Genomic DNA, 22,463 nt, shown 5'->3' on the forward strand with positions numbered 1-22,463 from the left:
AAAGGCAGAAGAAGAGAGAATTCACGCTCTCCGCCTGCCTGCTTCAGTGAACATTGGTCCCCTTCCCTGGGACTGGGGCTCACAGGAGCGGAAGGAACCCCAGCACCCGTGTGAGCTGGGGGCGGCTGTGTCTAGGTGCCTGGCACTTGCCCCACACCAACAACATGCATGCACAACAGCGGTGCCCGGAGCCCTGCACTGACCTTCCAAGTGCACAGCCCGCTGTCACTGCCACCCTCCTAATCCCATGCAAATGTCCCTCGTGGCCAGTGCTAACATGGAAGCATCCAGGAAAGGGAGTTCTGGGAAACCCAGTTCTAGCTCAGTAAGTTGCTACAATACAAAACCACTGCACTCACAGATAGGGGGGAAAGCAACTAACATGTAATCGGGGCCAATAATGTGCCTTCTTGTATGTTCCCTCGTCTGATCGTATGCTCTCTTCTCACAAAGTAGGGTTATTATCTCCCTCGCCTGGCTTGCTCAAAATCACCCCGTTAGGGAGAGCAGAGGCTGAAACCCAGGTTGTACAGGAACTTGACCCATGAAGGCGATGTGGGCTCCTCTGCAGGGCCTCCAGCTCCATCCCCGGAACAGTCTGATGCTCCTGCAGACCCCACTCACCTGACTGGGGAGAATGGCCCCTTCCGAATGGATTAGAGGCTGGGCACTGGGTGGTCTCTTGACATTTAAGCTGCCTCTAGGGGAAAGATTTGAATAGAAAAGCAGTTGGACAGGAATTTAATTTTAATTAAAATGTATTTATCTGCTACAAAATGCATGGAACTTAGAGAAAAGCTTAATGGGGTGACGGGGGGTGGGGCAGTTGACAATAGAAGAGGAGGTCAGGATAACTTTCTGAGAGGGGAAAAACATACATTCCTTCTTTGAGTTCACATGGGCCCGCATCTGCAGCTCTGGTCCAGGCTTCTTGGAGAATGGTGGGTGGCGATGAGGACGTGAAGGGGCCACTTACTAACCCTGACAAGCTGGGGCGGGAGCGGGGGTTTTGGGGGGCGCTGCATGGTAGCCTGACAAACTCAGAGACCTATGGTCACCACGTAGTATGATCTAAAATGAAAGCTTCTTAACTAAAAGCAGTTCTGGTGGGTAGTCATTCCCTAGGCCTAGGGCAGTGTTTTTCCCTAACAAAGCTCAGTCTTCACCTTAACTGAGCCCTTCTGTTTGTGTCTAGGATAATATACCTGATAAACATGCCTTTGCATTAGCAAAGCTTTTTTTTTTTTTTCCTGGTCCCCTCAAAACAAATCAGGCCCAGAGCTGAAACCACAAATCCTCTCATTGTTACTGAGTGAATAGTTGACTGTTAACTATCCTGCACCCACCGAAGTAAAAGAAGTATATGTCTACCATTTTACTTTTGATCTAATCTCAAAGGGTTCCCCACTTGCTTTCTCCTGTTTCCCTAATCTATCGCCAATGAACTTCATGTAGCCCAATTATGCGTCCTCTTTTGATTGTAATGTATAAAATAAGATGCAAAACTGCCATTTTCTGGAGCATTTTATCCATTGAGGTTTTGCTTCCCAGCAATGGATGAACTCATAAAATTTCTCTACAGGTTTGAACGTTTCTTCTGTTGACAGCGGCACAAACACCTTGCTTAGCAGATTGTTTGTTTTTAAGCAGGTTTCTCTCTTTTTTCCTCCAACAAACATTTACTGACACCTCCTATATGCTGGGGGCTATGTGAGCAATGCACATTGAATGTCACGCTGTTGCTCACTATAAGGTGATGAAGGTCAGGGGCTCAGGTGATCTGACCCAACTGTCTTAGGATGGGTCCCCCTAGAAGTAGACTCTGAGATAAGAATTTGGTGCAAGCAGTTTATTTGGGAAGTAATCTCACAAAGGGCAGCATGGGACTGGGGAAGTATGACAGAGAAGTGACTGAGGGACACCAACAGAGGGTAGGTTAATGAGCAGGTTACTGCTGGGGGCACCTGGGGCTCAATCCTGCTGGGGATCTATGGGACAGACAGAGAGATAGCACACACCTCCAAGATATCCCTCCTGCGTGGCGAGACATTTAGGGCATGAATTCACCAACTCTTGCCCACCCTTGTTTAAAGGTTGCTCCAGTGTCTCTGATACTCTGGCTGGCCCTGTGCATCGTCTGAGCTGCTGGAGCTAGAGAAAACCGTGGGCAGAGAGTCACAGGTGCCTGCCATAGAAAGCCAGGGGCACGTATGGACACCAGGGCATCTGCTATTCCTTCCCAACCTATAGTCATCTCTCCCTCCTCCTCCCGTCCTAATCGCTCTCAACTTTCATTCAGGTGTGCACCTCTCTCCCATGTGGCCTGCGAGTCTCAGAAGAAGCTGAGCCCACCACAGGTCCAGGCAGGGGCCCTGACAGGCACGGCCAATCAGCACATTCCAGTCCTCTGGCTGTGGCAGGGGTTCAAGCAGGCATGGAGCCAGTCCATTCAGAGTGGATCTTGAGACTCCTGCTTGGAATGCTTGATCAGATACGTTCTCTTTTGGGTAAGGTAGCTTGTGGCAGCAAGGGCTCTTAGCACTGGCTACAGCGAGGAAAACCAGCCCGAAGACAAAGCCAACCCAGAGGAGGGCCGAGCCAGGGAATCGCGGAGAAAGAGAACTGGGGCTGTTACTTCTAGACGCTTTCTCTTCTGTTACAGTCTGGTCTCCTCCATTGTACATGGAGCACGTTACCTGGAAGCCCTGACTTCTGTGGAAAGAGAGAGCTTCTCTCACAGGTGTATCCACACGCTGATCCTGAGGAAGGAATCTGCTTGGACCATATGCATGTCTGTTGGACCCATCACCCCTGGGGTTATATGGTTGGTTGGCCAGCCCTGGAGCAATGCCCAGTCTTAAGTGAGGAGGGTGTAAAGATCACATTTGGAGTCAGCCAGTTAGATTCACCACACCATATGCTGGCTCCTGGGAGACTTCGGGCCAGTGACTTCACTTCTCCAAGACTCCATTTTCTCATCATTAAGGTGTGGGTGATGATAGTATGCACCTCAAAGTGTGGCTGAGAGATACTAGTATATACACACGGTTAGTAGTGGAAGTGGCCATGTCCCTAACCTGGAGTTGATCAAATGATGCCTCTTATGAACTCTAGTTTTTTTTTGTTTTTTTTTTTCTTAAATCCTCACCCAAGGATATTTTCCCCCATTGATTTTTAGAGAGAGTGGAAGGAAGGGAGGGAATGAGAGAGAGAGAGAGAGAGAGAGAGAGAGAGAGAGAGAGAGAGAGGAAGAGAGAGAGAGAGAGAGAGATTGGTTGCCTCCTGCATGCACCTCTTCCAGAACTGGCGATCGAACCTTCAACCCAGATACTTGCCCTTGACTGGGAATTGAACCTGTGACCCTTCGGTTCATGGGCCGACACTCTAACTACTGAACAACACCAGACAGGCCTCAGCTCCCTATTTTTAAATTCAAAAATCATTTACTATGTCCCAGTCACTGTTCTATGCACATATCTCCCCCTTACTATGCCGGTATCACAGGTGAGGAACCTGTTGCACAGAGAGGTTAAGTCACTTGCCCAAGGTGACCCAGTAAATGGCAAAGCTGGGATTCAAACTCAGGCATCTTGACTTCAGAATCTATGCTACTAATGACTCGGTCATGATGTCTCTTAGAATACCTGCCCTGTACATATTTGTGGGGTGGATATATGATGGACAGACAGACAGATGAGCTTGAGTGAGTCCCCTCCACTGGCTATCACAGAGAAGAGTATCCCTGTCCTTGCCCCTAGACAGCTGCTCTGTGGAGGGTTCCGGAGCTGCCTCCCTAGCTCCATTCAGCTATTGCAATGTGTTCTGGAATGGGCTTCAGGTTTGCATAAGCAAGAGTCTGCCTAGGTTCAGGTGTGACCCAGTCTGCCGTGAGGGTGCAGTATTTTTTGTGCCATTGTTTAGTCTCTTGTATCTAGAATTATGCCCTTGGATTTGACAGTTAGATTTGAGTGTGTGTGTGTGCATCTCACCAGGCTATTTGAGGCTGGGGCTAGCGTTCCTTCATGACCCTGTGTCTCCCCCTCTCCCCTTCTGCACCCCCACTCTCTGCATCTCTCTCTTTGCTCTGGTTGGCACATCACCTCCTGCCTGCAACCTCAGCTCTCCAGCACTGGCTTTCCCACCATTGCTGCCAACACGCCCACATTCCCCAAAGTGCTATGGTGCCTCTGAGGGTATTACTGATATTGACAGGTGCCCTTTCTTCCCCAAACTGTCTCTGGAAAACCCACTGTAAGTATGATAGGCCTGGAAAGTTCCTAGAGACCTTTTCTGTCTCATTCACAAAAAATAGTGCGTTCTGGGCCTATCCGGATATCACACTGGAATGAGGCCCCAGGGATCTCGCTTCTCACACATTCCTGCGTGTTTTGGGGAGGTACCACTGTTTCTACTTCCTGGCTTAGAAAGTCCTTCTCCAAAGATAATTCCCAAGGTGGCCTGGGGCCAATCAGCCTTTTCTCCCCATTTAGCAAGGTCACTGGACTCTGTGGATACCAGCCTCTCTTTTCTTTCTGAAAGCCCCGAGCCCTTTGACAGCAGCTTAGGAGGAAGCTGGTGAGAACCGCTCACTGTTTCACCCTTCCTGGTGGAACGTCTGCACGTGAGGAAGAGGTCCAAGGGCATGGACCCCTTTGCACTTGGAGGGAGTGAGGCATCGGTGGCAACTCTTTTCCCTGCCAACCAAACACTGCGAGAAGCACCCTTCGTAGCAAGAATCCACTTAGTTCAACGTTTACCTTTCTTTAAGCAAAGTGCTGGGCTGCAAATAAAATGAAGCCAAGCCCAACACCCCATGCATCCCTCCGGGAACATCGTGAGGTGGGTAACCAGCAAGGATAAAGATCTCCGCCCCCTTCCACCCCCACGCCGCCCCTGGAGTTCTTTTCCTGGGGAGGAGCGCATAGTGGGGTTGAAGCCCATTGCTTCCAGTCTGAGATGAAGATATTTTTAGGGATGAATCTGGGCCTTCCTTCTCTCCCTCCCTCCCTCTGATGCTAATGTGGCCATCTGCACCTCCCAGACAACCTTCACAAGCACACGTTCACCATCCTAGAAGAGTGCGCTGGGGAAGAGGTTGTTATTAAATATAGACTCCCGAGTCGTGGCATAAGGACGTGGAGTTTGCCTGGCATGCTAAGAGTGGGGCAGAGGCGTTGGAAACCTGGAACCCATTCCCGTACTCTGTGGTACTCGCAAGTGCCTTCCCGTTTCTGGGGCTCCATTTAGTGTTATTTTTTACTTCTTTAATCTATTCAGTGAGGGGCCTAGGTATTTTCTCTAAGGTCTGCTCTCACATTGCATGATGTCAGTTGTATAAACTCCCACAGTCAGAGACCAGCAGGATAGCCCAGGGTTACTGCTTTGTCCAGAGGAGGGGCTTTTGGAACCTCATGCCTCTCCACCCCTCAGGGAAATGGCCAGCAAAGGCGGATTGTGTGTGGTGGTGACAGGCTCTGACCACTGGCTCAAAGGTCCCAAGGCGCATCTCCCTCTATGCAGTTATTCCCCCATCACCTCCCAGCTTGGCCTACATCTAAGGAAAAGCTCACCTCTCAGCCCTGAGACCCACCTAGCAAGGGTCTTTCTGACCTGAGCCCCCTGAGTTAAAAATATTGGGAGTGGAACGACGGGAAGAGGCAGAGGTTCTAGGAACCCACTGATACATTTGAGTTTTGGAGCTATTAAAACTTCTGTGCTGAGCAATGCTATCTCTACAAAACTTGGTTGGCTCACAGTGTTCCTAAAGTAGTCTTTAATTTGTTTAATTTGGAGAACATTGTGCTATAGACAAGGTGATGGGGATTATAAAAAATAAAAGCAGTAAAAAAATACAGCTAGCTCCATAGCACCATGTACTTCTGATTATTTATCAGCTGCGTTATAAGTTATAGGAACACAGGAACCACATCCAGCTCACAGTAGCATTTGTGCAATGAATGAATGAGCTATCTGCATTTCCATCGCCAACATGGTTATCTCAGGCCCAGGCCAGAAGCAGGAGGCTTTGTATCCAGTGAGGCCTTGTGCTGGGGGCAGAGGTAACACTGTTTCCCAAAGCTCCTCTCTGTCTCAGCTTTCCTCTATCACTCTGTAAATAAGGCAGGGCCATGCCCGTCTCAACTCCTGTCTCTGACAGTGCCCAGCCCTGAGCTCCATAGATGTTTGGGCAGGGCAGGCCCCAGAGTGGTTCCCTCAGAAATAGACCTGGCCTGTCCCGCACTCTAAAGGTATGGGCAGGGCTGTAGAAGCCCCAGTTGCACAATGGTGAGACATACACATTGTGGAGTCAGAGAGCTCCTGGCTCAAATCCAGACTCTGATACTTATTAACTATGTGCCCTTGACAAGTTCCTTTACTTTACCTAGTCTCAGTTTCCACATCGGTAAAAGGGGATGACAAGAATGCATGCCTTACAGACCCATTGGCAGGATTAAATGAGGCCAAAAGGCCTGGAGTAGAATCACTTGGTAAGGAATAGAAAAAAATATACGCCCCAGGTTTGATAGGGGCAAACTGCTCTGTGTGTACTTGCCCTGCAGGGGCACATAGTCTTCCCACAGGGTGGTCTGGTGCTATGCAAATTCCAGCAGCCTGGAGTCACAGTACCATCTCCTGCCCCAAGTCTGCCTGTTCTTCTTCCCACTGCATCAGCTCAGTTCCAAGAACATTTATTGATGCCTACACTGGGCCAAGCCTGTGATGAGCCCTACTCCCAGAGGTGAGTAAGACATGACTTCTGCCCATGGGATCCTTGTTTCATGAATCACTGCAAGGTGTTTGCTGTATTTACAGTTTGCAAAGTTGCTTTACACCCCTCATAGGGCCCCACACCATCTGCACTGTCCTTCCTGTGAATGGTGCTCCTGGAGCTGTGGGAGTATGGGCAATCCGGGAAGGCGCAGAGCAGAGATTAAGGTAGCCACTTGACAGCCAAGAGAAAAGGGTTCTTAAGTAGCATAGGTGGTCTGCACCGCACCCCCTCCCGCTTCCCACCAGCCTTATTCTAAGCAAAGGCAGTCAAGTGAGGGGGAGAGCCTATCAGCTAGCAAGCAGGGCGTTCCTGAAGCCCAGAGTGGCCAAGAAGGAAAGCAAGGAGGAGGCCCACAGCTGTTCCCCAAGTCCAAAAGGGGACGATGTTGCTTGCTTTCCAGCTACCTAGGCCAGTGGTCGGCAAACTCATTAGTCAACAGAGCCAAATATCACCAGTACAACGATTGAAATTTCTTTTGAGAGCCAAATTTTTTAAACTTAAACTTCTTCTAACGCCACTTCTTCAAAATAGACTCGCCCAGGCCGTGGTATTTTGTGGAAGAGCCACACTCAAGGGGCCAAAGAGCCGCATGTGGCTCGCGAGCCGCAGTTTGCCGACCACTGGCCTAGGCTAAGGAGCACGAGGCCAGCCCTTGCCTCCTCCCTTGAGAGTAGAATAACAGCACCTGGGCTTTCATTTCGCAGCATCTCTACACCCCGCCCACATCGGCCCTCTCCACTGGTCTCAAACCTGTGCAGGTCCGGGTGGGAGCTCCGGCCGCTCCCTGAGCACCGGCCCAGCTGCAGCCCACGTGCGTCCACAGCTGCCGCGGTGACAGCTGGCCCCACAGGGGCGGAGACGGCCGGGAGTGGGGTGGGGGGGTGGGCTCCGCGCCGCGCTGCCATTGGTCGCAGCCCTCGGGCCGCGGGCGGGGCCGCGCCCCCGGCTGCCTTGTCATAGGCCGCACCACCGATGGGGCGGCTCCCAGCCCCGTTGGCCGCGAGGCGCTGAGCTGTGGGCGCTCGCCCGGCTAAGCCTGCGCGGGGCGTCTTGCTCGCTCCCAGCTCTGCAGGCGGCCTGCGAGTCCTGACCGCTGCGCCGGAGGCCGAGGCGAAGGCAGGAGCTGGCCCTTGGCTCAGTGGCCAGCAAGGCTGTCGGTAAGGCGGACGGCGCACGGCTCCGAGGTGGGCGGGCGGATAGGCACGGGGTGGGGGGACCGTGCCAGCCGAGCCTGGACTCAGTCCTAGCCGGCGCCCGGGAGGGTCAGGTGCGGCCGCAGCATCCCCTGCCTCAGACCCACTGGGCACCCGGCGAGCAGGTGGCGCTGCCCAGGAGGCCGGGGCTGCACCGACCCCTCTCTGAAGGCTTAGAACGAAATAAAAACCTCCCATCGTGCCCGGAACTACCTCTTGCTCTGCCCGCCAACACCCAAACCCGGCAATTCTAAGCCTAGAAAAACCCCAACCCTCAACACGGAGTGGGCGCAATGCGCCGGTGGTGCCGACCTGCCACCCGGATGGAAGATTATCCGCAAACTTAGCTTCCCACGATTTGGGTTCCGCGCCTTTCACGCGCTCTCCTGGCTTTTCACTGACCCCCCCCCGCCCCCCACCCCCCACCCCGTGTTCCCCTCCCTCCTTAACAACAGGAAGTTAAGTTGAGCCAAATGTCAGTGGCCTCGCCGCCTGCGGGTCTGGGGCCATGGTGTGGCCCAAGGGGCCGCGACGCTGTCGTCCCCAGCAGCCCGCGCTCACCCCAGACCCAGGAGGGCCCCTGCCGGGCGTCCGCGGCACCCACCTTGCCTGCCCGAATGGCCTTGGGGAGATGCAGGGTCCTGCCCGCAACCTCCGCCGCCGCTGACCTGGTTTCCAGGCTGGAGTCCGTGGGGTTAACTATATCCTGGGCTCGCCTCATCGCCGTGGCCAAGCTGGGAAGGGCTTTTGCTGGATGGGGAAGAGGCGTGTTGAAACCAGAGTAAACGTGCGCCTCCGTTCACGTTGTTTATTCTGAAGCCTGGGTTCTTAAAGCTAAAAAGCTTTCATTCTGGAGGTGCTTTCGGCTCTGCGGGGGCCCTTCGGCTGCACGTGGACCCTCTTGCTGTCAGTCTTGCCTGCTCCCTACAGTCCTCAGTGGTTCGGGTGAAGGGTGAAGTCACTAATCGGCCCCCTGTTGGCCCTCGAATGTTTGCATGCGGGGGGCAGGGCGGGGAGGGGGGAAGGTCCTGGCACCTGCACCAGCTCTGCTCCTGTCCCCTTCCCCAGGGAAGTGAACCCAACAAGTGGACCTCAGTTCTCCAGGGCAGCTCACCTGATGCTCTGGAGACTAACTGCAGCAAAAATTGACCTTTAGGCAGAGAGAAGAAAGATTCATTAAGTCCTGGCTGGGAGACAGGTCCTGCCCTTAGTACTTGTGCAGTCAATTTCGTGATTACTCTCCCAAAACTCAGAGTTTTACCCTCCTCATTTTAGAGATGGGGAAACAGCCTCAGGTAGGGTGAGTGCCCATGGTCACACAGAAAATGGCCGAGCCAGGATTCAAACCCATTAGCTTTGCCAGAGCTAAGACCAGTGCTCTTCTTGTTACCTGGGGCTGTGGAAGGTGGGTGCCCTGCTGCATGATCATGGCCCTACTGTATGCTGACTGGAGGCTCCTGGCCTCCGAAAAGATTCTGCCAACGATTCAGGGGATGCTTCTTAGCACTTGAACGGACTCAGGTTAGCCCAGATTGTTCAGCCTGCAGATCCCTTTGCCCACCCTGTCCTCCAATCAAGGATGAGGGCTGGTGTTTGTCATGCTGTGATGGGAAGGGATTGACTGGGGTTTGGAGCTATTTGGGGGCAAAGCTTGCCTATGCCATGGACAGGTCTGACCTCTGAGAGTTGGCTTCTGGAATGGTCTAAGACAGTGGTGGGCAAACCGCGGCTCGTGAGCCACATGCGGCTCTTTGGCCCCTTGAGTGTGGCTCTTCCACAAAATACCACGGCCTGGGCGAGTCTATTTTGAAGAAGTGGCGTTAGAAGAAGTTTAAGTTTAAAAAATTTGGCTCTCAAAAGAAATTTCAATCGCTGTACTGTTGATATTTGGCTCTGTTGACTAATGAGTTTGCCGACCACTGGTCTAAGAGAATTTTGTTAGCTGAAATAACCTCTACCTTAGGACTGATTCCAGTTTTTTTTTTTTTTCTGGGGGGGGGGAGGTGGCAGGTGTTGGAGTATACCAGTTATGATTATAAGGTGATTGAGAGTTACAGTCTGAGCATACCTTCATAAAAAATGACATCACTTTTTATTTCTATCTCCTTCTTTACAGCTAGGGCTCTGGCTTTCTGCTTATCTCTCTCTTCTAAAAGAAAGTCATGATTAGCTTACTACCAACCAGTTACACTTTATTTATTTATTTTATTTATTTATATCTCCAGGGAGGGGCCTGAAACTAAGAGTGTGTGTGTATGTTGTGTGTGTGTGTGTGTGTGTGTGTGTGTGTGTGTGTGTGTTAGGGCAACCTTGTGAAAGGCTTTTTATTATTTTTTAAAATATATTTTTATTGCTTTTAGAAAGGGAGAAGGAGAGAGAGATAGAAACATCAATGATGAGAGAGAATCATTGATTGGCTGCCTCCTGCACACTCCCTACTGGGGATTGAGCCCACAACCCAAGCATGTGACCTTGGCCAGAATCAAACCTGGGACCCTTCAGTCTGCAGGCCAATGCTTTATTCACTGAGCCAAACTGGCTAGGGCAGTGGTTGGCAAACTCATTAGTCAACAGAGCAGCAAACCATGGCTCGCGAGCCGCAGTTTGCCGACCACTGGGCTAGGGCATGAAAGGCTTTTAAAAAAAATTTAATTACAGTTGACATACAATATTATATTAGTTTCAGGTGTACAGCATAGTGATTACACATTAACATACCTTATAGAATGATCACCCCAATAAGTCTAGTACCTACCTGACACCATACATAGTTATTACAGTATTATTGACTATATTCCCTTTGCTGTACTTTTTAAATAACGTGGCTATTTTAATAACCCAAACAGTTACACTTTAGCATAAATCAGCTTAAGGACTAAGGCTGGTTGTAGCTATGGTCATTAGAAGCCCATTCCCTGCAGCTGTAAGGAGCAGAGGAACAGGTACGGCAATCCCTCTCTGCCTAGGATTGGCTTGTGTGTCTATTCTCTCCAACATGTCTACACCCCCATCTGGGTGAACTTCCCAGTCATGGGCCTGGCTCTTTTACTCCCTACCACTGAAGGGTAGAGGTTCTGCCATCTTGGTAGAGAGACTTGACCCTGGAGAGAGGGGTGGGATATGGCTGCCAGAAGGTTTGGACTGAACATTGCTAATCTTTGAAGTCCTCCCCAAGCTAAGGGTCACTGGTGTTTAGAGAGTCAAGAAATGGAATACTGTTTATTGTGTTGGGATTTTTTGTTCTTTATATCATTAGGTTCCCACATTAGCCCTTTGAAGAAGTAAGTAGGGTTATTCCTATTTTGCAGATGAGGAAACTGAGACTCAGAAAGGTTAAAACTTGCTCCTATCACACAAGCTAGTGAGCAACCAAGCTAGGATTCTGGCCTTGTCTGTTTGAGAGAGGTCTGTGTGGTGAATTAAACACTAAGGGAAGCAGGAACACTTTGTGGCCATCCTCTGAACATGGAGGTTTGGTGAGTACAGCTCCCCTGCTGTGCTTATGTTTCCCACCTTATATCGTCACTTTACATTTTTTAAAATATATTTTTTTATTGATTTCAGAGAGGAAGGGAGAGGGAGAGAGAGACAGAAACATCAATGATGAGAGTGAATCATTGATCGGCTGCCTCCTGCATGCCCCCTACCGGGAATCGAGCTTGCAAACAGAGCATCTGTCCCTGACCGGAATCTAATCTGGGACCCCCTCAATCCACAGGCTAATGCTCTATCCACTGAGAAAAACCAGCTAGGGCCTCACTGTACACTGTTGATGAGTTCTGCAACTTTAAGTGAAATGATATATAATGAAACCAACTTACCATAGGCTAATTGATCAATGTTATAAAGAACCAACTTTTAATGAAACAACATTATTCAAGGACCTGCTGCAATTATTTGTGAATGTGTCATTAAAGATACCCATAAACTTGGCAGGTTTATTTTCTGGTTCTTACAAATCCTCTTTGCTCTATATTCCCTCAGTGTTTATGCCTATCTTATTAGGATACCCACCATGATGTATTGCAGTCCTCTATTTAAAGATGTTATGCATATTTTCAAACAGAAAAATGGAGATAATAGTACAATGAGCCCCATATAAACATTACCCAGCTTCAACAGTCATCAAGATTTCAAGATTATGCCAAGCTGGCACCCTGCCCTCCCTCACCGCCCCCCCCCCTTCTCTCCATCGCCTCTCCCTTTCTCTCCTTCCCTTTCCTCTTCTTTTTTTTCTTTCCCCTGTTCGTTCTTCCTGAGGTATTTTACAACAAATCTTTGATATCATGTCATTTTGCCCCTAAATAATCTAGTATATATCTATTTTAGAAAGAACAACCTCTTTCATACCACATTGTCATTATTGCATGTAATAGAATTAGCGGTAATTCTTTGGTCTCACCTGTCCATACTCAGATTTCCTTGGTTGTTTGAGTCAGGATCCAGACAGAATCTATGCTGCCTTTGGTTGTTAGTCCCTTTATGCCTATTTTAACTTGGAGCAGCACCCACTCCTCCCCCCCCTCCCCTTTTAGCCAGCTATTAGTCTTTGTTTTAAGTGTCCATCTCCCACACTGGACAGTGAACCTCTTGCGAGTGGAGTTGGCTTCTCTGCCATGTGGATCCAGCACCCTGTCTGAATGGGGCAGAGGCTCCCTGAGCATCTATCTGCCCAGTTGTGTCCAAGCCACTCAGGAAGTGCGTTTCGAATGAATGAACTCCGTCATGGTTTTGTGTGGCTGCCTGTGCCTGTGTTTAGATAAGAAGTTTTTTTTTTTGTTTTTTTTTAAAAAAAGGATGACTTGCTTGCGTGTGGACTTTACTCAGCATATATCAGTCTGTAAACATCCTGAAACAATAAAATGATTTGCTGTGCTTACCCGAGATGTTCTGGTTTGTGGTGGGGAGCCCAGGCAGACACATTTGTGCCCTGATCAGCAATGAGGTCATTTCTGCCCGAGCTATGAATCCTGGCTTACTCAGCCACAGGGATTACCGCAGTATGACCCAGACCCTTGGCATTTGGGCTGCGAGGATAAGGCTGTCCACTTCTCTCTTTGTCCTCTCTCTGGACAGCTCTCCTTCCCTGGTGCCTTCTGGAGCCCTCTCTAACCTGCCTCACACCTGGGCGAGTTGTGCAGCCTTTCTCAAATCATTCTGCATCTGCAACTGGCAGGTCATAACAGAAAATGAACGCTCGACCCTTCAGTGTGTCGTCAGAATTTGAGATGAAGAGATAGTACCACTGCTGGCACCCTTGTTTGACTCCTAATAAAGGGGAACAGAGGCTCAAGAGGGGAGAAAAGGGTGTGGTTCCTCCCCTTGATAATGAGCTTCACACCTGATTCCCTGGGTTCCAGCCCTCAAGGTGCTAGGCACCCTGATGGACCTCCTCTGACCAACCCACCAGGACCTGTCTCTTTAGATAACCCTCAAATGAGGAGGTTCCTTTTCTTTTTCTCTTCCTCCCCCATCCTCCTCTTCCTCTACATCATTTTTCTCAAATGGAGACTGTCTTTTCCACTGGGCAGAAATAGAACTAAATGTTTTGTCTTTCTCTCCGGATGGCAAGGCTAGAGTTGATTTTCCCCCCATTATCTTTTACTTCTCAAGTACTTTTCCAAAATTTTTATAATAAAAATATTTTATTTTTTCTAATAGAAACCCCAAATACTTGTGTGTGTGCTTTTTCTCTTTTAAAAATATACCTTCCTTCAACTAATTTGGATGGGTAGACAAAATTATACATGCATTTGGCACAACTTATACGTGTGGATGAGGTCACAGAGCCAATGGAATTTTGATATTTACTTTATTTTATGATATTACTTTAGAGAACAGCACTGGCCTTCCTAAAAGTTAGGAAGTAAACAAAGCTGGGGCATAGGAGATGGGAAGCTATGATACCCATGTAGCCTCACCCTCTCTCCCATTCTACTTCCTCCCTTTTCTTCCCGAGAATTTCATGTTATTTCCCCAACATGAAATTGTTCTAATGTTAGGCTCCTGATTCTGATTTCTTTTTTTATTCAGGGAGGCTGAGATTCAGAGGAAGACAGTATGACATGCTGTGTTAAGACAAGGCTGGCAGGACCAAGCCTCAGGCTCTGATGGCCCACCCTGTCCTCTTGGGAAAGTGCCTGAGAGCCAACCAGTCTGGTCACCTCACTTTGGGGGGCTCTGATCCCTCCCTCCACCATTTTTTGTTTTCTTCCCTGTGTCTTCCCCAGAGGTAGAAAACATGGCTGTGCTGTGCTGATAAGGCTCCTCCTTTCTAAAGCACGGACCATCTGGTCTCAGAAACTCAGAGCTGGCGGGGGTGATAGGGGACGTGGGCCCTCTGGTCACAAACAAACCTCATTGCATCACCATGGAGTCCGATGTTTGAGACGTTTCCTTTCTCTGTCAGCTGTTGAGGAAGCGTCTATCCCTGTGCCCCAAATGAAGAGCCTTTTGTAGATATCAGGTATGGTATCATTTCTTAATTGCAACTGCTCTGTACCCATCCATGCATCTAAATATTACTACAGCTCATCTCAGAAAAACCTGCCTATCTCCATGGCAGCTGACAGGGAGTGGTGTGTGTGGAAGCTGCTAACGTTCTTAGAGGTGGAATTTTTAGTGTGTTCCTTTAAATTTTTTAAAAATTTATTTATTGATTTGAGAAAGAGGGGGGGGGGAGAGAGAGAGAGAGAGAGAGAGAGAGAGAGAGAGAGAGAGAGAGAGAGAGAGAGAGAGATATCAATTTGTTGTACCACTTACTTATGCATTCATTGGTTGATTCTTGTATGTGCCCTGACCTGGCATGGAACTTGCAACCTTGACATATCAGGACGATGCTCTAACCAACTCGGCTTCCTGGCCAGGGCTTTTAGTGTGTTCGTTATTTGCACTTGTGTTTCTCCTCTCTGAGAGTTGGGGTAATTCCCCTCCCTAAACCCCCCCTCTCAAGGGCTGTCCAGCATTTGCATTTCTTCCAAGGCTTGGTCCAATTTCTCTGTGGAGAATCCAGGGGTAAAAGCAGGCCCAAGAACAGGGCTTTGTTTCCTGCTGGGTTGGGACTTAGATTTTGCTCCTTCCTGGGCAGTTGGGATGTCCATTGCAGATGCCCGTTCTGCTGGCTGCAGGAGGAGGGTGGCAAGGAGCTGGACGATGGCTCCTGGTCTCCGAGCTGCCACAGCAGCAGGCCTGTGGAACATTTGCAGGCCTGAGCTCCTGACACACCAGGTCCAGAGGCCCAGGAGGCAAGAGTGGGAGTCGAGGGACATTCCGTTCTGGCCTTGCTATGTGGTGTCAATGTGTTAAGATATGGCAACGACTTTTTTGCTCTCATGACTCTGAATGTCTGGCCTTGGCTACTTATTTGAGTTCTGATTGTATCTGATAAAGATTTGCAGGATTTCAGGGTTTAGCCTGTGCCTGGGGCCAGGAAGATGAGGTGTAGCGCAAGATGAAGAAGTGCCTGAAAAAAATGTAGTTGGGATTTTTGGTCACTAAGGAGAGTTGCTCACTGGAGCAGAGTGGGCGCAGGGTCTGCTGGGAGCACTCTGTTGGACAGCTGTTGTCCCCAGGGAAGCGGAATGAGGGGCTGAGGTATGGTATGTAGAGTTCATGGTTGCTATGAAGTCGGGGTGCTGACACTCCAGTATCAGGACAGCTGGGCTTTTGCACAACTTGATGCAAAGGTGATAAGAGTCAGGAGCTCCCTGCGTGGAGGAGGGAGGAATCTGACAGCCAGATGAAAGGGAAAACAGAATAGTGGAATAAGCAGGGGGTCTGGAAAGAGGCTTTCCAGACCCTCAGGGAGAGGAGTCGTTCTCTTTCCTCAGGGAATGTCCTGGGGGGCTCCTGTGACCAGATGGGGCCTCGGGGACTGTGGGGTCCATGCTGGGGGAGCTTCTCAGCCATCTGCCTGGAGTTGCAGCGCATTCCTGTTGTGAAGGAAGGAAGAGGCTCTGGATGCAGTCTCAGGCTTCCTCTCGATTCCAGGCTTGCTGCAGCCAGGAGACCCAAATGTTCCTGCTTGGTCCAGGTTTTCACCTCCAGCTTGGGTGGGTCTGTTTACTTTATATCTGACATTTGGACTCTCTTAAAAACGGACTCACCTACTCCCACACACAGATGCATGGTACTCACCCCACACACCTGCATAGATGCATGGTACTCACCCATGCACAGCTGCATAGATGAATGGGCTCACCCCCCCACACACAATACATGGATGCATGGTACTCACCCACACACACCTGCATAGATGCATATTACCCACACACACCTGCGTAGATGCATGGTACTCATCCCACATACCTGTACAGATGCATAGTACTCACCCATGCATAGCTGCATAGATGCATGGTGCTCACCCCTACACATACTATATGGATGCATGGTACTCACCCACATACAGCTGCATAGATGCATGGTATTCACCCCCCACATAATACATGAATGCATGGTGCTCACCCCCACATATAATACATGGATACATGGTACTCACCCACATACACCTGCATAGATGCATATTACTCACCCACACACAGCTGCATAGATGCATGGTACTCACCCACATACAGCTGCATAGATGCATGGTACTCACCCACATACAGCTGCATAGATGCATGGTACTCACCCCCACACACAATACATTGATGCATGTAAAAAAATCACTAAGAACAAAGGGAATTCAATGAAAAATAAGTCTTCTTTCTTCCCATGTCCTCCAGCCCTCCGTACTCTTCCTCGGTGGCATCTGGTGTCCCATTCTCCTGTGGATCCTTCTAGACTGAGTTGAGATATATCTTTGTACCTTGTTCCCCTTTGTGCCTCTTCAGGCCTCCTGGGGAACAACCAGGATGTAAAACAACAGGGCCCACAGGGCTGCTGAGACTCAGCATTTGCTTGAATTAGCCAAAGCTCAGTCATCACCCTACTTTGTCATCTCTCCACTTTAGGAATATCCTTATGTTAGATTTGTGGGTATAGAGAGTCTGTGTCTGAGAATAAACCTCAGAGGAATGTTCTGGATGCATGTGACGGAGGCAGAAGCAAACAAACAAATGTGCTGAGAGACCTGGGTTCACATCCAAGCCGTGTTGCCTTGGGCCAGTCAGTGAACCCTAGTATTGTAGTCTGTAAAAAGGAGGTATTTATACTGATCTCAAGTGTAGAGATGAAATTAAAATATTTGTGAAGTTCCCGGTTTATGTAGGCACTCCAAAACATCAGTGCTTTTTGTTTGTCTTTCCCTACGTCTAAAGAGTGACCCATTTTCAGAATGAATGACATTGGCACGGAATCCTCTGGATGACTTCCCGGAAGTCCTCTCAGTGGGTCCCTGAGCTTTATTCCCTTGCAGAAGGCAGCCAGTCCTCCATTTTCTATCAAGTTAACTCTTCCCCACCACCTCCTCCTACTTGTAGGGGGCCCAGCCTCCATCCTCCCCAGCCTCTCCATACCACCTCCTTCTCTATGCCTCTGCCCTCCCATCCCCCAGCCGCACTGGTGAGCAGGACGCTGTGGCCACTGGGGGAGGACTCTGGGCTGTTTATAGCTGTCTCTGGGGTGTTTATGTTGTAATCTCTTCAGAAGCTCCTAGCATGTGTCTGTTTATTGCTGAAAATTCATCTTTATCTTCAGCATGAAAGAAGAGAGGAGCTGTTTCTAAAAACCTTTCTTTGGCATGGCCACACAATACAGCTTAGATTGCCTCCCCGAGTTTCATTCTTCATCACTCTTGCTCTCTACCCATTCTGAAGCCCCTCAGATCCGGCAGAGAGACCTTATATGTCCTGATTTTAGGGCAGCACTTAAATTTGGCAGGCAGTTGTAATCTCTTAAAAAGGTAGGTCAGCGAAGCAAAGGCAACCAGCCGACTTGTCTTTTTCTGGGCTGGGACAGATGGTGTGAGTGAGAGGAGCATTTCTGTGTCCATAGAAACCCACACCTTACCCCACGTCCGCCCCTTCCTTCCATCCTGCATGCTGCCTGCTGATTGGCTGGGAGATCTTTAGCGGTTCCTTTCCCTTTGGACTCAGGGAGGCTCCAGGTAAGGAGGGAGTGGACCAAGCAAGGGTAATTTCAAACGTGCTGACCTCTGAGGAGTGAGAAAGAGGTGATGCTGTGAGCCACAGAATCTTAATGTCAGGTTGGAAGGGGCCTCTGGGGTCCTGCAGATCTCACTCCTGCACCTTGTTGTACCTACAGGGAAACTGAGGCTCAGGGGGTTCTTGATACTGAGCAGAGGCCTGCAAGGAGCAGTTCCTTGTTCAAGGTCACCCAGCCAGGTCTCAGTCAGGTCTTTTCTCCATCTACCATTTCTGCCCTGCCGTGACCCTGGGATCCGTCTCCACCTGCTCTGCCTGCAGTTCTGAAGGCAGAGCCTCACCCCCTAAACCCCTTTCTAACTGCTCTCCCATTCTTTGAATTTAGGTGTATACACTTGTAGCACTGGTTTGTACAACAATTTGGTGCAAGGTCTTTCCTTAACAAAAATACCGTCCCCAGAGTCTTGGGGCCTGAAATTCCTATCTTTGTTTTTAGCCATTGTTTCCAGAGGGCCTTTTTAAATATATATAATTTAACTTGGAAGGACAACAGATATTGGTGTATCTCTGATTGTCTGTCAGCTGAGAGCTGAGCCTTGAGAGAATGGGGGATGAGTTATCTGGGAATAGGTGTAGGAGGGCATGAGAAAAACTTGTAAATAGGGTGCTGCCAGGGCAGGCATGGAGTACCATGGCCAAGGCTCCTTAGCTCACAATGCACAATGTCCATGCTGGGGGCATTGTGATGAATGGCAGGAACAGAGTTCATCTAACTCATAGAGGGAGGTGCATTAGACGAGCTCACTGATGCCTGCACATCAAGGCAGAGTATGCAATGTGCTTTGGAGAGTTGCATAGTGTGGGGAATCAAGGGAGACTTCCTGGAGGAGGTGGCACTTGGTCATTGAAATGTGCAGGGAGCGGCTATAAGGTCAAGCTTAATTATGCTAAGAGGTCTGTGCCCTCTAAGTTGGGACTTGTTTGTGGCTTTGCCAGGGCCTAGAAGATGGAAGGACCTCCATAGGCAGAGATGGGCAGAGGTAAAGCACAAAGAGATGTGGAAAAGTGAGGTGGGTTCAGGGTGCCACATGGTGAAAACATGGGTCTGCCTAGGGAACCCAGGAGAGCTGAGGCTGGAATCAGGCCAGCCCTGAGTGCTGGGTGGGCACATGGCCCTAACCCAGCAGGCAGTGGGAAGTCATTGGAGATGGATGGTCAGAGCTATCCTTCAGGCAGATCAGCTTGTGGGGGAGTCAGGGTGAGGGATCTGTCAGGAGGTCTGCACTGCCCTCCATGCTTTGGATGTGTACATTGACCAGACAGCAGCTGTTTATCAGGACCAAGGAGGGCGTGGGGAATGGCGGCTAGGGCATGGGGGTCAGGTAAGGCTGGGTCCCAATAAGGCCTCATCTGTGTGCTGGTTTTGCCTGCAACCCTCTGTGTGAAGAGGGTCAGAATGGGCAGTCCTGTATTTCATTTTAGAAGAACAGACCATTTGGAACTCCTCAGTTTGGGTCTTAGGATACGGGACATCTGTCACTTTCTGTGCCACTAAGGGTGCCTGCTCTGAGCTCTGGCAACTCTGTCCTCTGTAGAAAATGGTTACTGTCCCGCCTTTCATCATCTTGCTGCATGCTAAACCTTCCTCGATGATCATTCCCCTTCCTCAAGGTCAGTTTGAGGGCAATGAATAGGGAGTCAGGTGCTGAGCCCCAGTGTGGGTGGGTACCCATGATCAAGAGCAGGAGTTACCTGCCTGCATGTGGATGAGACACCCACCAAAGCTAGGACAGGACAGGAATCCAGGGGCCTCCCTCCTCCTTTGTCAGAATTGGTTCTGCAGGCATCGGATGCTCCAAGCATTGTGGGCCATGATCTGAAATGACGGATTCTCCCTTCTGTGGTCTTATAAGTACCCGAGTATCTCTTGCAGGTGGGTCCCGCCCTGGGTCTCTGGTACACACTTAGAGTTTACTTCCCCAGTAAGAGGAAGCTTGAGCTTACCAGTGGACCCAGGCTGGACTTCATGTCACCAGGCAGCTGGAACACATTGCGGGGGTCGAGCGGGGGTCTGTCTCCCAGCCCTGTGGACACCCTGGCCCTGGGGAGGGGACAAAAGCTGAGCTCAGCTTCCGCCTGCACCAGTGTGAACCTGGCAGGTGGGAGGCATGGCAACCTGGTTCGCTTGCGGCTCTGACATTTGAGCAGGGCTGCTGGCACCTGTTCTCTGCCGTAGATGTCTCAGAAACACCCTTGCTTTCTGTGATGGAATAAATCGCTCCTGCAAGCAGCAAATGTCATGAGTTTAGTGCCTGTGGGAGCTGTTGATGGGTTGGGGGTGGGGTACTGCAACAGCTTTCGTCTTTGTTCTCCTAGCATCAGTTCTACCAACATGAGACCAAGTTCGTTCATTGAGTGATTGACCAAGTGAGCACTTCTGGAGTTCCTTGTATTTGAAGCTCATTTTGGTTCAGAGTCACTAGAAAAGCTTGGGTAAGCCTCTTCTTTTCTCTAAGCCTCGAGTTTCTGTTCTGTGGCCTCGAGTTCATCCTGCAGGGTGTCCGTGAGGATTAAATGGGGCAATGTGCATAGCACCCCTGATGGTGCCGGCACACAGGCGGCCTCTTCCCCTCTGGCCCCTTCCCGAATTGACCCACAGGAGGCTCAGAGCACAGTTGTGGGCAGAGTTCCTCTCAGGCTCCCATTGGGCACTGTTCCCTAAACGGCTTTTACCCTTAACTAGTGACTTTTAAGAGAATGTCTCAGTCGAAGCACCAAGAAAACATGATGCCTTTCTCTTCATGAGAGGTCCCCTCAGTCAGACCTTGGAGCAGCAGGGCTGTGCCGGCCTGGGCTTGCACATGGGGGGTGACCCTTCCATCTTTGGACGGCTCCTCCTGTCCCCTCCCTGTTGGCTCCCCATGGCTTCTGGCATTTGGTCCCAGTGTTTCCTCCTTGAAGCCACAGAGACTGAGTCTAATTTCTCCTCCACATGACAGCTCTTTGGACACTGTTTTTAAAAATCAAATCTATGATACCATCAATTAGAAGCTGTGCCATTATTTTATTCGTAAGAAAGAAAAAGTGCTTCCGAGCGCCTTGTTATCACTTAACATGTTTATTTTGTATTTACTGAAAGTGTTCTTTTAGAGCTTAGACCTACGTTTTCATTCCATATCACTCTTGCACATACACAAAAAGGAAAATAAATTGGTTAATGGCATTTCTAAAAGTTTTTCACTTTCAGAACCCAAGTCTTCCAAATCACTTTTTGACCTAGAGCCACCCATGCGTTTTTTGTACATTCTTATATTCTGGTAAAATAGTGATGACTTCCTTAATCTCTGTTGTCTCTGGATTTTTTTCTAACTTCTGATGCTCATTCTGTAAGTTTTGATGGTGTTGCTTTCTTTACTTTTATCAGAAGGTATCAAAGGAGGGTTTTATAGTCAGCAACCGGGACTCACATTCCTTCCTGAAATGGTCCTGAAACGCTTGGCCTCCTGAAGTGTGGAAGGCGGCAGTTGTCTAGATTTGTCAACAGTCAAATTTCCACACGACAATGGAAATGAGGCAATGACAACTGCGCCACAGCTGCATCCGGGCCCCGAGGGATTGTTAGAGGTCGGGGGATTATACGATACATTCTGCTTTCAGACGTTTTATCACTGAAAAAAGTTGCATCTTCCAATTAGTGAAATATAATATTTAAAGACAGCCCTTTTGTTCTCTCTTGAGTCTTCTTTCAGATTAACAGCCTATGATGTAGGCTCGCATGGGGCTTTTGACCTTTCCTTGGTTCTCCTCTGAACATACTCCAGTTTGTTCATATTCTAATACAGTGAGGGCAATACCCAGGCCATATATGGTATTTGTGGTGTGACCACAGCATAGGAAAGGAGCTATCACCTCCCTAGTTTAGGTCATTCTACTCCTCTTAATGCAGCCCAAGATTGCATCAGCTTTTCTGGCAGCCACATCACACCACTTTTGCTGACATTATTGCTGACCAGATCTATTTAACATGTGGTGTTGTTGGTAAGCTGCTTCTCCCTTGGCCTAGAATGTGTGTGGCTTTAGAATTTAAAGGCAGAGCCTCTGTTTTGTTCACACCTGATTCAGAACAACCATCCCTGTTGAATGTCAAGTTGTTCACTTCAGTGCAACCCTATTCTGTTGAGCTCTTTCAGGATCCTGTTTGTGTGCCTTCCATAGCATCACCCAAGTCACTGAGAAAATGCTTATCGGGAGAGAGGCCTCTGGTACGCTGCTCGAGTCCTCCCCTCAGGTGCCATGAGCTTTGATCTTACTTTGGGAAAGGTAGTCCCCTTGCCTAAGTCTCTGCCCTTTTGCTTTTCTGACCTGTGACCGGACGCCTTCTTGAATCTAGATGTGCCAGTTCTCCGTGGACCACCAAGCATCCTATCACAGAACGAGGTGATGTCCTTGACCTCA

The 22,463-nt window shown here is 49.5% G+C and overlaps 1 protein-coding gene across 7 annotated transcripts in view; it reads left to right on the top strand.

The window, feature by feature from the left end:
* The first annotated feature begins 7,757 nt into the window (after nt 1–7,757).
* MICAL2 (microtubule associated monooxygenase, calponin and LIM domain containing 2) overlaps nt 7,758–22,463 on the top strand; it is a 210,018-nt gene continuing 195,312 nt past the window's right edge. For 6 of the 7 annotated variants that reach the window (XM_080641865.1, XM_080641871.1, XM_080641866.1 and 3 more), the window contains exon 1: nt 7,758–7,929. The gene's annotated coding sequence lies outside the window, so the exon portion shown is untranslated. The remainder of the gene's footprint in view (nt 7,930–22,463) is intronic. The other variant, XM_080641867.1, reaches the window with a different exon arrangement.

The sequence above is a fragment of the Plecotus auritus genome (assembly GCF_963455305.1).
Source record: "Plecotus auritus genome assembly, chromosome: 9".
Taxonomy (NCBI): domain Eukaryota; kingdom Metazoa; phylum Chordata; class Mammalia; order Chiroptera; family Vespertilionidae; genus Plecotus; species Plecotus auritus.